At 37.1% G+C, this 14,421-nt stretch overlaps 1 long non-coding RNA gene across 4 annotated transcripts in view; it reads right to left on the reverse strand.

Annotated features, from left to right (window-relative positions):
* Nucleotides 1-13,125, reverse strand: part of LOC110358911 (uncharacterized) — a 60,351-nt gene extending 47,226 nt beyond the window's left edge. For 3 of the 4 annotated variants that reach the window (XR_010475242.1, XR_010475243.1, XR_002413745.2), the window contains exons 1-2: nucleotides 2,871-3,319; nucleotides 2,222-2,352 (exon numbers count right to left, since the gene is read on the reverse strand). This is a non-coding gene — a long non-coding RNA (uncharacterized LOC110358911). Of the gene's footprint in view, nucleotides 1-2,221; nucleotides 2,353-2,870; nucleotides 3,320-4,526; nucleotides 4,607-12,324 lie in introns of those variants that run through there. The other variant, XR_010475241.1, reaches the window with a different exon arrangement.
* Nucleotides 13,126-14,421: the final 1,296 nt, after the last annotated feature.

Below are 14,421 nucleotides of genomic sequence, written 5' to 3' on the forward strand. Positions count from 1 at the left end.
GTCTCTGCTGTCTCTAGCACACAACCATAAAAAAATCTCTGAAGATCTGTGAGCCAAATGTGCTCTACACACTCTAATGCTTTACACACTGACTGCTTACAGTGAAACATACCTTTAAGGAAGAGACAATTAGAGATCCCGTTGTGTTTCTCCAGCAATCTAATTTGTTTGGCTAACAGCAGCTAATGGTACATAAGAGCAAATATTAGCTCCAGGCTATGGCTTACAAGAAAGCTGAATAAAGCCATATACAGGTATGAGACTCTAGGAGCTCACGCCAATACAATATACAGCCCATACAACAGAATATCAGTGGGGGCTACCATGCCAATTTTATTTTAGCATGTAAGTATTCAATGTGAAGTCAATTGATTAATGGAAATGAACGGATACAGGGATGCCGTTTTCCCCAGGACTAGTCCTTAGTGCTTTCCTTATCCTTGTGGTTGGAATAACACATTTATTTCATTATTTTTTTACTCCTCTTTACATAAAAGCATAAAAGGATATGCAGGTTTTGGGCTTGTTTTGTTGTTCTTTTCCCCAAAATCTCTATCTAGCATATTCATAGCATAAGTTTGAGAAATTAATATTATTAAAACAAAAAATAAACCAATTATTTCTTATTTAATGGCATCCTTTTTAAAAAATGTAGTTCTGGATTTTTTTTGTTGTTGTTTACATGAAAGAGGTAAACCTTTTTCTTCAAACTTTTCCCTCAAATTCTCCAATACTACATTTAGACAGATTTCTTCTAGAGTTATCTATTGATCCCAAATAGTTGGGAGCCAAAATCACTGGATTAGCTAGACTACAAGAACCAGCTATGTCTCCACTTAAGGTGTAGATATTCTTCTTCAAGATAATATGTAACTGTTGCCTAACAGTAAGCAAGAATGTTGTATTTAAAATTTACAGACACTAAACCACGAATTTTTTATGTATCTTAGCAAATTTGTAAACAGATTTATTGTTTGAAATGCCACCTTATTTCCAACTAGTTTTTTTTTTTTCCAACTAAGTGGAAAGACAAAGTTATTTTATGAAATATAAAATACCACACAAAGTTGCACAAGCCTGAACAGTGCACTGGATTGCTTTCTAATTGTCTCTTCACACAGTGTTTTCTACAATTTGTTTATACAAATAAGTGAGTTCAGCCTTCTCCACTCCCTTGAGAAAGCCTGGAAATACTTGCATTTAAAAAATCTTATATTAAAAAAAAAAAAAAAAAGAAAAACAAACCATCATTGGGATCCTTCATGTTTGCTCAAAGCTGCTTTATTTATTTATTTATTTTTTTGTGAGCAATTATCTTCTTTAAGTCCCAATACATATTTGTGTGGCCACTTGCTTTAACTGTATGCCACAATTTCTCACTTCACTATGTGACCCTGACGTCTGACTTAAAGAAAAATACCTACTAATGAAAAATACGTGATACAGTCATGGGCTAGCAATGATTGATCAAACACATGCCTGAACTCTAATGAATTTCAAGTGACAGGCACCTATATTTAGTGCTGAGACACTTAGCAGCGCTCAGTAATACGAATCCGAGATCTGGATTAGGTTACCATTCTTTCATATCCCCCAAATTTAACATCCAAATCTCTTTTGGCTTCCACTGACTTTTTAGTATATGAATTAGATCTATTATAAACTTATTAACCTGCCCTGCTACTAAATGCTTAGCACAGTTTATTCTCTCCTTGCACAATATATAATAAGTTCTTTACTCATTTGTTCTTTATTTAGGAGGCTAATTACTACAAGTGGATCCATATAATAGCCAACAAGATGAAACAAAACAGGCACCATTAAAAATCAGTGCTGTTTGCAGATTTCTGATGATGGTACAAAAGAATGTTTGCATTCAGGCAACAGACACCATCTTACCACTTAAAATGCAATATATTAAGTACAAGGGCAGAACACAAACTCCACAAAATACACAGCACAGTGCTTCTTCACAGGAATCCACTAGACTCCAGTACTATTGTCATGCCATTTCATGAAAACAGGAAGTGCAAAAGTAGTCCACTAACAAAAACTCCATTCACTCCATTGAGCAGAAGTTCAGCAACCATTATCTGAAATAGCTCAAATACAGTATTCGACCAAAAAGCAAAACCAGACTTGACTACCTTAAACAGCTGATGCATTATCGAAAATTGTCATGTTAAAGTCCTACGTAACCTAAGTGAATGGCCAAACTCACCCACAGTGCAATTCCTTAGACTTCAATGGAGTTGTGCTGGCAACCACCTCAGCTCTACTTGGCCCAGTGCCATTATTTATGCGAGGCTGCACTGTGTGTCTTCTCGTGATAAATGCCAGCACTGTAGAGCTCTCAAAAATAAAGAAAAATATGTTCTTCAGTAATCACAACAAAACGAGAAACGCAGAAACACAAACTGCGGCACAGCAGATAAACAAGAATTTACAGCTGTGCTATAGACAAGCACTTAGCAGAAGATTTTTCTTGTGTTTTTAAGAAAAAAATAAATGTCATAAATAGCACAAGCTTCTTTCTAGCAAATGGACTACAAATTGAATCTTTCACCTTTGATTTGAGTCATAATTTCCAATTAAAAATAGAAGCAGGGGGAGACACATACTGACTGACTTCAAATGTAGAGCCCCCAGCCCTGAGTTTAATAGACTTCAGGGGATCTAAGACTTGCAATTATAATGTTATAGCTTTAAATTCTGAAATATTTACCACTGCTGCATTAGCTATGGAGTAAAGCAAAAGCTTCAAGACTCAGAGAAATGTGATTATCTGTTTACATTTGGGTAACATGCCGATAAGTTACAGTTACTAAGGTCTTTAGGAAGCCTTTAAATAGAAACATGAAGAGACTAACCTGCTATTTTACTGAACTGATGTAAACGATCTCCATACACTCGTAAAGCAGTCAAAGGCACTGAACAGCATCTACAAAGCAGACTGTGGCACCTGTCTCTCAGAAGCTGACCGACACAAAAAGAAAGTTGTGTCAGCACACAGCCTGTCTGAGCAGCAGTAAATGCAAATTCCTCCAGTAGCTCTGTAAAGTCAACATTTAAAAAGCTGCAACATGCAGGAACTGGGAAAACAAATCAGTCCGGTGTGTATATTATATATGTGTGTATGTATGTATATATGTCAGATCAGTTTAACTTCCCCCCCTCCCATTTAATTGAAAAATAATAAAGTATAAAATCTAGATGTCAGCTGGAATCAATGAATGCATACTTACATGTCATTCTTTTGTCTGCTTAAAGACAACAGATAACCTTGCACATTCGCATATACAATGAAACTATCTTGCCTTCCTGACATGGTCACCTGCCCATTGTGATAAATGAAAATATTCAAGGGGCTGTTTGTTTTGGTTGGTTTTTTTTTTTTTTAATAAAATTAAACCCTGAAGAACACTGAAGTAGCTGTATATTTGATATTGCTTAGTAACTCTACATTAGTAGTCTGCTAAAAAACCAGTTGTCCCAGGAAGTTAAGTTGAACACAGATTCTATGAGAATATATAAAAGCATATTTCAAACAAGGAATAAGAAAGGCTGAAAATAAATATTTGCTGAAATCTGATGCCAGTAAATAGCTTTGTTGCCATAGGCAGCCTATTTAATTGTTGCCTCAGCTTACCCATTTGCAAGTATGAGAAAATGTCTCCTTATCTGAATTAGCAATTTTCACAGGAAGATAGAATAGTTTATGATAGAAAGGGCCTTTGAAGGTTATTTAGTCTACCCCCTGCTCAGAGCAGGACCTACTTTGAAGATCTCAGATCCAGCTTCAGAATTAAATCAGGGTGCTAAGGGCCTTACCCAGTCAAGCTTCAAGTATCTCCAGGGGTGGAGATTCTTCAGGTTCTCTGAGCAACCTACTGTAATTCTTTATGAACATTTATGTTCCCCAATTCCAAATGGGAATTTCCTGCATTGCAGGTTGCATCCATTCCCTCATCCTGTCACTGTGCTCTTCTGAGGACAATCTGGCTCTGTCTCCCCTACGCCCTCCCAGCAGGCAGCAACAAGGGCTCCCATCCTCCAGCCTTCCCCTCTCCAGGCTGAACCAGCCCAGCTCTTGCAGCATCTCCTCATGCACCTTGTGCTCCAGCCCTCACCAGCACGGTGGCCACCGCTGGGCTCTGTCCAGGACCTCCGCCTTTCTCTTGTGCTGGGGAGCCCCAAACTGGGCACAGTGCTCCAGGTGCAGTCTCACCAGTGCCAAATAGAGGATACACCATTAGTGACCAGCTTCCAACTCTACTTCGTGGTGCTGATGACAACCTGGTGGTTCCGCTGACTTTATCATAACCAGTCCTCAAAATAACTGCAGAAATTGTGAAGTAGTGTCTATATAAGGAAGAATGTCCACTTATGTTTTTGGTTTTTTATTCTGCCCAAAAGATTTACTTAGCTAAATTACCAAAATTTGAACTTTATCTGACAGAGGGTTCCCATAGAGAGGTGTCAGAGATCTTTTAGCAAGAATATGTTTATTATCACAACATACTTACATTTCTACCAGATGGAAGATTTAGGCAGGGAATAAAAGTCTTAATTTCATCATCTGATGTGACAACTGAATTGCTTCTTTCTGTTTAAAATGAATAAATGAGAAGATGGTATATTTAGCTAAAGAGCAAATCAATGTTGTGCTTTTCTTCAGTTAAAGAACAAATCCATTTCATATTGCTATCCTTCACCCAATCATCCGCCTGAAACATAGTTATTTATCACTCTCTTGACATGTCATGCTATCAGCACAAGATGATCACCTCACTTTTTTGATATTTTATGGAGTGTGAAAGGAACTAGGGAAAAACCCCAATGCTGCTACTGCTGCTACTGCAATCTGAATACTTATTTCTTTTTTATGTGGTGCTGTCTTTAAAATATCTAAGTAGCCAGGATGGTGTTAAATTACAGGTGAAATGTAATCTGGCCCTAGAGTATTTAGGAACGGAACACTGGAAGCAGAGGACAGATCAAAAAAATCCATTGTCCATCTCACAAAGCTGTTGAAAGCAGCTCTTCAAAAATAGGTTTTAGCCTAGGAATTGAGCTTTAAAAGAACTCTGAGCTTACAGCAGACAAGCTGAACTGAGTAGCTTTGCTCTCTCTCCCAGGATCCATCTCTCCCATCTGACACCTGCTCAGCACCACGCTCTTTCCCACGAACATCCTTCCAACAGCTTCACCTCTAGGGATGGGCAGCTATTGTAAAGACAGGTTTGTTTCTTTACCCTCCTTTTTAATAAGCTCCTGGAGCACTACCTTGCTGAGAATATTTCAGACAGGTTTGCTGTTCCCATTAGTCTAGAGAAGAGGAGGCTTAGAGGTGACCTCATCACTCTCTATAACTACCTGAAGGGAAGTTATAGCCAGGTGGGGATTGGTCTCTTCTCCCAGGCAGTCAGCAATAGGACAAGGGGGCATGGGCTTAAACTCTGCCAGAGGAAATTTAGGCTGGATGTTAGAAAGAAATTCTTTACAGAGAGAGTGGTCAGGCATTGGAATGGCCTGCCCAGGGAGGTGGTGGACTCGCCGTCCCTGGAGGTTTTTAAATTGAGATTGGACATGGCACTTACTGCCATGATCTAGTAAACGGACTAGAGTTGGACCAAGGGTTGGACTTGATGATCTCTGAGGTCTTTTCCAGCCCAGTCGATTCTGTGATTCTGTGATTACACCAAATACATGCACATTATTCTTCTCTGTCTTCTGCAGACAAGGATGTGCAACTGCATTCCCACAAGCTTTCTTCCCAGTGGCAACTGAGGTGTTCACATCTGAACCGTGTCAGATACACCGCTCTAGCAAGTGAGTTGCACTTCTGGCTGCTCAATACTATCCATTTACAATAGCATAATACTCTATAATCAAACACTCTTTTCTACTATATGAATTTCTGGGCAGACTAGGAACTAGTTTGTCTTCCCAGCGATTTTGACAGAAGTAGTTAAATACACCTTGCAGGCTTTGTCCAAATAGGGTTTTTATTTTTGATGACTGTATTAGTGCTATGTAGTTTAAAAACATAGGACTGGTATAAGACTTCCAGGTTAGTAAACCTGTTCTCCTGCTATATTCTAAACAAGGAAGTAATACAATTCTGCTCATAAATGTGTCCAATTTCATTTTGCATAAAGTTTATTTGTTTAAAAAAATCCCCCATTGCCCCTGAAAGGCACACCTGAAGCTTACATCCTCTTCTGCTCTCCAACTCAAAAGTACTCGGACCCATTGAAAAATCTGTTTCTTGTACATAGTCCTTTCACTTAGCTCTCTTTTTTTTTTTTTTGTCCCTCTAACTTCTTCCCTTTTCTCCTGCATCAAGTGATATAAAGAGAGAAACTTTCAGCCTGCTTTCAAAGAAAGAGATTTCTCCCAAATCTTCCCTCCATCTCTTCTGTTTTATGGTTCACCCGCCATGACTGGAGAATGCCAGGACTGTACACTATATTCCAAATGTAGTCTTCATCATAGCCAGGCAGAAAGGTATTATTGACATCCTACATCTTTTGGAAGTATTTTTCCTGATGCACATGGCTTTTCCATGGCCATAGCTTCACTGTAACTGTCTTCTATGTCTGCTATAGCTACAGTCAGACTATAAAACCCAATTCTGGAGAGAGGAGGAAGTCCATGCCTGGAAGTATCCAATGCAGAGGGACTGCTGCAGCTAGGGGGCTGAGGCAACTTAGTATCAAGGTTGATGCTGGTTGAGGAATATGGCTTTTACATGTTAAGGTTCTTAAATCTCATGACAGTGGGTGTAGAGTTACAAAACATTAGATTATGCAGTTCAACATTGTTGGAATTTCAAATTAACCACCCAATATTGTTATAATACCTGTCCAGTGGGCTTAATAAGGCAAATTGGTCTCAGCCCAGTTCTCACCTGAAAAGTCATCTTCATTAAAAACTGCAAACTATAAATTTGCCCTAAGAGGCAATTGTAGAAGTGACAAAGATATAATAGATGTTTTGCGCTACATCTTTCATGCCTATAGGCAATCCCTCTTGGTCATGGTTGAGATTTTCTGCTGAGAAGACAGGGGTGTTTATCTTCCCTCCCTGTATCCAGCTATCTCGTGGAGAGGAGCAAATAGAGATGAAAAGCTTTCCAGACAGAAGTTAGTCAGGTGAACTCATTTTGCTTCAAGTTCTTTTTATATGCTTATATCTCAGACTATGTTTGCAGGGAGATATACACATTTTTCAAAATTTAAGACTGTTATTGAAGGTGTCATGTGAAAATTTTACCATTTACATGCAAGACAGCCTAACAGACAGGGGCAAGGGAGGGGGGAGGAGGGAAGAGTTTAAATATATCAACACAAAATAAAATTGTATTATAGAAATCTCATTTACTTTTCCACAGAGGCTAAACCCCAAGTATTGGCTTTCCAATCTTTTCTTCAACACTCATGAAACGTTATTTTGTGCATTACATTATACCTTACTTAGATGCATAAACATTTCCAAGTCTGAGACTAAGATATACAAATTTTAGCCTCACAAGCTGTTTTCAATACCACCTAAATTAATATTTCATTGTCTAACCATTTGATACAATTGTTTGCTCAGCATTTTGTATTTTATACCTCTTCACACACACAATTAAAATGCATGAGAAAGGATGAAAGAAAAGTAGAGGTTATTCATTTGGGACTCCTAGAAATATTAACCACAAGACTTCCCTTTAAATTCATAAGGAAACCCTTTCACAAATTTCCTGGTTTATTTTTCCCAAATAACATATGTATTTCTCATCCAGTAGAAAAATATAATGAAAGTAGTACAAAAATGTTTTACTGCTTAATTTTAACTCTTTACTGCATCTTCTGTGTATTTTCCTTCCATTCTTTTCTACTGACAACTGCTTAAACAGACAATTTCAAAGCCTGTGTAAACCTTTAGCTTCATAGTAATTGATGTGAAACATTCAGGATTCTAGCACAGGAGATGAGGAGACAGTGGGTAGTAGCAATAGTAGTGCAAGGTTAGGACAAGAAAGCATTTGAAAAGCAAGCAAGGTGCATAGAAGCTCTAGTAAAAGTGAAAAAATGAAGCAGAAATACAGTCTGCATGTTGAAATAAAAGAAAAAAAACCCAATATATCCATAGTATTACGAAAGCTGTGAAAGAAAGATTAGTCCAAAACTAGGCTGAAATACAAAAAAGCACAGTAAGTAGAGTGTTTAACTAGAAAAGAAATGCCTGTTGACAATAGTGGGAGTTACAGAAGAAAGAAAATAAAATAAGATTATATCATGGTAATTAAAGTTAGGGGGAAAAAAAGTGACCTAGGGACAAAAAAAAATTACCAGGAGAAAATAATGTGTTGACAAGGCTGCTACTCAAATGTGACAGTCTCAGTCTGCAAAAGAATGCCAGTATTAACAAGAAATGTTACATGTACAATGAATGGTAAAATTATATGCAAACTTGAAGGTGAACTTTCTGAATTACAGGGTTTGCAAGGAGCTGCAGCAAGTTGATTTGCCAAGCTTATTAGCATTCAAGAATCCCTGCATGGGCAACATTCTCTTTCGTACTGTGAATTCAAACTTTTACAGCTCCTATAGTGACTTTTTTCAGAGTGTTGGGACTTTTTTGTTTTTGTTTTTAATGGATTAAAAAGTGAAAAGTAAAGGACTTGCAATCTAAACAAAAGCTAGATAACAGACTCCTTGCTAAGAACCGCATGGCCTTATTTCCAAAGCCTGTCTAGACAGTTACAAGACAAAAAATTTCAACCTACATCATTCTCAAATCTTTGTCAGATTGCAGATGAATATATTTGCTAGGAGAAAGTATGCTGGCCAGTATGAATAAAGCATCCTGCATACTTAAGAAATCTATGTAGCAAGTGCCAAACATTAATGCAGAAAGCACAATTTACCTCCCTCGGCACAAAATAAAAATCAATTCTTTTTGTGAGTAGTTTTTTAAATAATTGGATTACCTTATGTGCTTCTAGAATTCTTTTTTTTTTTTTCTTATAAACACATGTTGACCAGAATGTGGCAAAACACTGAAAAGATGCAAACCAATAATTTCAGATACAGGTATCACTGAATGGTACAACAATTCACAAGTTATGAAATATCAAACTGGTTCTACTCCGGCACCAGCTATATGTATCAGGGATTTCACAAAGTGTGGACTTAAACCTTAATGCATTTACTGAAAAAGAAAGGGGGCAAGGGAGCAGGAAGAGGATACACATTCCTTTTACTGCAGCATCCAGTTTGGTCTGAACACTGACCACATAAAATACCTGCCAGTTTACTAACTCCTGTTTTTGATGCTCTGAAAATACTAAGAGATGCTGAGCATTGGTCTTTAGGACATTTCTGTGTTCTGAATAGCAGTTATTTTACCTGATGAGTCTTTGGAGGTAGGCTATACATAAGCATAGATTTCCAAAAGGCTGTATGGCGGGCTGAGGCATGGGAGGCGTGATTTTGGTTGTGGTTTTATTTTGCACTTACTCACACTGATGATGACCTAACACTTGTTATGAATCAAACCTGTGGGTTTAAGCCATTTGAACACTATTAGTCTAAAGATGCACAGGCTGTGGATTCCGTATTATCTTTAGATAACCTGAGACAATTATGGCCTGACAGAAACATCTATTTCACTACTTAGGCAAACGAAATTCAGTTTAACTGGTATACCTTCGTCTTTAATTCCTGCTGCAATTCATTACCTCTAATCACAGAGTGTAATAACCTACTGTGCCAACTATACTTTTTTTCATTTTTCTGCAATTCATCATTTTTATTTGATTTCATGTATAAAATGAAAAGTACCAACCAACAAAATTACTTAGGATCATAATGACCTAGTACAGTGAAGCTATTCATCATCAGTACCAAGTCTTACTTTGCATAGATCCTACAAATAGTTTCAATTAATAGCTTTACACAAGTACTGCTGTAAAACATATATTAAACACTGTGCCTGATCCTGAAGGTGGCTGAGTTTGAATTAATAACAGTTGGAAGTCTTTTATGCCACTTAGTCTGGATCAGAAGTAGCACTGATTCAGCCCAATCAGATTCATTTGGGAAAATCTTGACCCCGAAGTCTTTATACATAGAAATGCTTCACATAGTTTAGCAGGAATACATTGAATAACTGTGGCTCCCAAACTAGAAATGTCAGCTAGAGCATGCAGGGAGATGAGAAGAAACACCAAAGAGGAGGAAGATGTTGACAACAATCATTATGTACTCTTGCATAATACTATTTCCATACATGCATAACTATTTGCAATTTATGTTTATCATAAGGGAAGAGAGAAATCCATAAGCCTCTTGCTTAAATACAGAATTACCTACTGGATAGCATGGAAAACCCTCCCCCTAGTAGTATAATAACAGACTCATATACATTTGTCTGGTTTGTTCATTTTGGTAGCAATTTGGTTTCTTAAATTACTCCTGTTACCAGATGCCCACATAGATTTCTCATTCACAGCAAAGTTAACAAAGTATTTATTATCCTCTACTGGGATGTGCATACAATTAATATTTAGAGGCCCCAAAAAGAAGACATCAAAGGCAAGCCATGACAGGTAACACTGTACATATGCACGACACTGTCCCCATTTCCAAAGTGTCTATTAAATATTTGAACACTACACCGCTAAAAATGAGGTGCCATTCCTAGATATGTGCCAGATAAATTATATTTCCATTCACTAGCTGAAGCAAACAAATACATCGACCATACTTCACAAATAAGTGTTACTTCATAAATAAAATCTCTTTTGCAATAACATCCTTGTGCTATAAGTGGTTACAGAACATAAAATAAGTAGCTACATCAAACACTTCCCTTTTTGGTTCCGTATGGATGTACTACTTAATATTACACTAAGGCATTAGCAAAGCACATATTTTAATCGCAGTGATTGACTTAAAAACACCCAAATTTTTCTTAAAGATATTGAACACCCTCTGTAGAAACACTTCAATTTTTTAGCATTACAAAGCCTGCCAGCACATCAGTTGCAACACAGTATTTCTATATCAACATGTAGCAGCATGCTTTGTAACCAACAAATTAAGATTTTGCACCTTTACTTTCTGGTATTTTCCACAGGTACTGAAAGACACTAGACAGAACAAAGCATAGACTATCACTATTTAATGTGATGGCCATGAATTTACATTTTGTTTGATTTAATATATTTTATTCTATTTTTGTGTAAGCTGTTCTGTCTCTTTTTAGTGATATAAATGAACACAATCTCAGTGCAAGCACTGTGCTGCATAAAGATCAGGTTTCATATTCACATATAACTGTTAAACGTGGCCAGGAGTTTTTCAGAGAAAAAGGGGGAAAAAAATAAGCTTCTTCTCACAAAATGTAGCAGTCACCTATCAGTTCCAGAAAACCTGTTATCTTGAATTCAGATACCACAGGTAACTTCAGAGGGATGGAGAGGAGGAGAGATCAGGGCTCAAATGAACAGCCAGTGCTTAGAGTAGTCAGTTGAACCAGTTTTCCCACCTCCAGGTATTTGAGTAGCTCAAGACAACGAATCTTTACCTCATACCTCCAAGAAGGAAGTCTTAACCATGAAGTCAATGCCTATGCTAGACTATACTCCATACTTTTCTGAAGGAAAAAAGAAATCAAGAGCTAACTATCCCATTACTAAGGGTAGCTAGGTAAAGAAATCTCAACATGTATAAGTATAATTCTCATCTTATGACCGTCCAAGTAATTCCTAATACTATGATGAACTATTTCTAAAATATACATATCAATAGAAAGTAATGACTTTCTGAAGGTTGCACTTGTAGTCTGTAGAAGGTAAACCTGTTCTATTGACATGGAGATTGTGCTAGAAAGGCAGCTTGACTGCATCCTTTTATTTGTAACATGCCTATTCCCATTACTTTGATTGAAATGAGCAGTTAAGCTTTTTGTCTGCATGACCCATAGGTCAGCATATCACAGTTTGCAAAGCACAATACACTTGCCAAAGCTTGTAATATCAATGCCTCCTGCATCAGCATTTCACTGCAGTCATCTCTCATCAGCATTGTTTTTACTCAGGTGTTCTTACCCAAAATTTTTTTGGCTTTATGCATGTGTTTGCACCACACACTTGCAAAATGGAAGGTTACAATCATACCTGCTCAATGGGAAATGAATAACCAATAGATGTGATGCAGATTTTGTGGATTTTGATCAAACAAATGGGGAGAGAAAAAAAAAAAAGTCATCAAATTAGATAGAAGTATAAGGAAAGAAATCTACAGATTGAATATTCTATGTACTTACAGACAAATGCAGGACAAGCACACTGGTGTGGTACTCCTTTAGCTTTGGTCGAAGAGCATCATCTCTGGAGTTAACTAGCAGGAAGTTTACATTAATACCAATTACTTCAAGCAACTTGCATATGCTATAAATGCCCATGTGGTTGTTCTTGATGCAGTCGATATGTTGGGACACACTCTGTGCCTTTCTGAGACCTCTGCAACTATGAAAGAAAAGTCTTTGAGCATCTAGGCTGACTGGATGATGTAGAAGAATTAGGTACCAGGACACCAGCACAGGTTTGTTGGCTGACCAAGGCTAATGAACAGGAAAAGCAAGAAAGAAGAATGCACCTTTAATCTTGTCACTCTCAGATAAGACGGGTTTAAGCACTGGGTCTGAATTTGAGGGGGGAAGAAAGCAACTGTATTTAGAGAGTGAAATGTTTTCCTCATCATGTGTCCCATCATGTGGAAGAAAATACATAAGCAATACTTTGTTTGAATGTGACACCACACATGCAGCAACTGTGTTGTATCTTTAAAGGACAGTCTGCCAATAACTAGAAAATGTCTTGTAGCAAGAACCTTTGATTTTCTGATCCATGTTTTCCTATATGAGACTTGAGAAACAACATATCTGCTTAACACAAAGAAACCATTATTAATACATGGAGGAAGAGGACATGAAAGCTAGTGAATGGCCTGAGCCTCACCATCCTGATTTATGAACAGGAATGGATCGGTTTTGTCTTTAACTAGAGGTTTTTACTATTGCTCACACCTAATAACAAGCAAACTAGCACACCTGCTATGCTGATAACCTCAACAACAGGCTAGCATGACTATATGAACCCATTCTGAAATCCATTTAACTCTGGTGTTAGCTATAAATACACACCATAAGTTTTTATCTGATGTCAAATATCTCTGGGAGTTTGTGCAGCTGTTGATAACATTATAGCATTAGAAGTCTCTCAAAAAACCTATTACTAACCCACCACCCAGCTACACATTCAATGAAAATCAATACTAAAAGTAGGTGTTAGTTTTCAGTGCAGAGTATCAGCATTATCACTGATTTGTCAATGATCTGAAGTAACAGTGTCATACTGAAACAGCGTTCATTTAAAATAAAGGAATTAATGTAATTTCATCTTCTTCACAAAGCACACCGAGTAATCAGTTGTGGACTTGAAGCCATCTGTGTATATATTGAGAGTAGGCACAAAGACGATACTGGTTGTATTTGTTTCTTAACTCTGTTCTACTGGGGTACCCTAACTTAAAAGCTACTAGATGAAGCTTTTAGAAAATTTATTTAGCTGTTTATATGTGAAAAATTTCACCGGGCAACAAAAGCTAACAAAAACCATTGTTTATATTAACCATGTATTTTGCTGGAATAATGCTGCCTTTTACCAGATAATTTCAGAATGAAAGTTCTTTATATTATTCCACTATTAAAGACCAAAATAAACATAAACAAAAAAAATGCCAAACAAAACAAAACAAAAACGAAACTCAAAAAAACCCCATGTAGTGTTGGCACGTCTGTGAAAATCACCCTACAACAAATTCTGAGATTCAAATACCCCTAAAACTCTATGTATGTATGATACCATTTATGAATTTGAGGGTTAGTGCTTTCCAAATGAGATAATCAATACTCTTAACAGTCTTCAATCTGTAACCACCTTATCTGTAGTGGTGAATTTTTGAATACAGTTCAGATTAAATTTACTTATTAGAAAATGCCATTCACAAGGGACATGTAGGCAATTCTTTGCAAGATGAGGAAAACATATTCCAGATTTGCAGCACCTGAGAGTACCTACAAATAAAGTACAAAAATTAATTATAAATCGGTAAACTCCCTGGACCCAAGCTTCTATTCAATGAGAATTTGAAACATGAAGGAATTTTACATCTTCATCCTATAAATTTCAGTTTGCACATCATTTCTTTCATCCTGATAGTTCTGGATTTACAAGATGCCGGATGATCATCAGTACCTTTAATGAATATCTTTAATGAATATCTTACTAAGGTAAGAGCAATCATGACTGATGTTTCACGTAGCAGCCTAAGGACTAGATAGCAGGAACCACATGAAAGT

The sequence above is a fragment of the Columba livia genome, chromosome 1, assembly GCF_036013475.1.
Source record: "Columba livia isolate bColLiv1 breed racing homer chromosome 1, bColLiv1.pat.W.v2, whole genome shotgun sequence".
NCBI lineage: Eukaryota > Metazoa > Chordata > Aves > Columbiformes > Columbidae > Columba > Columba livia.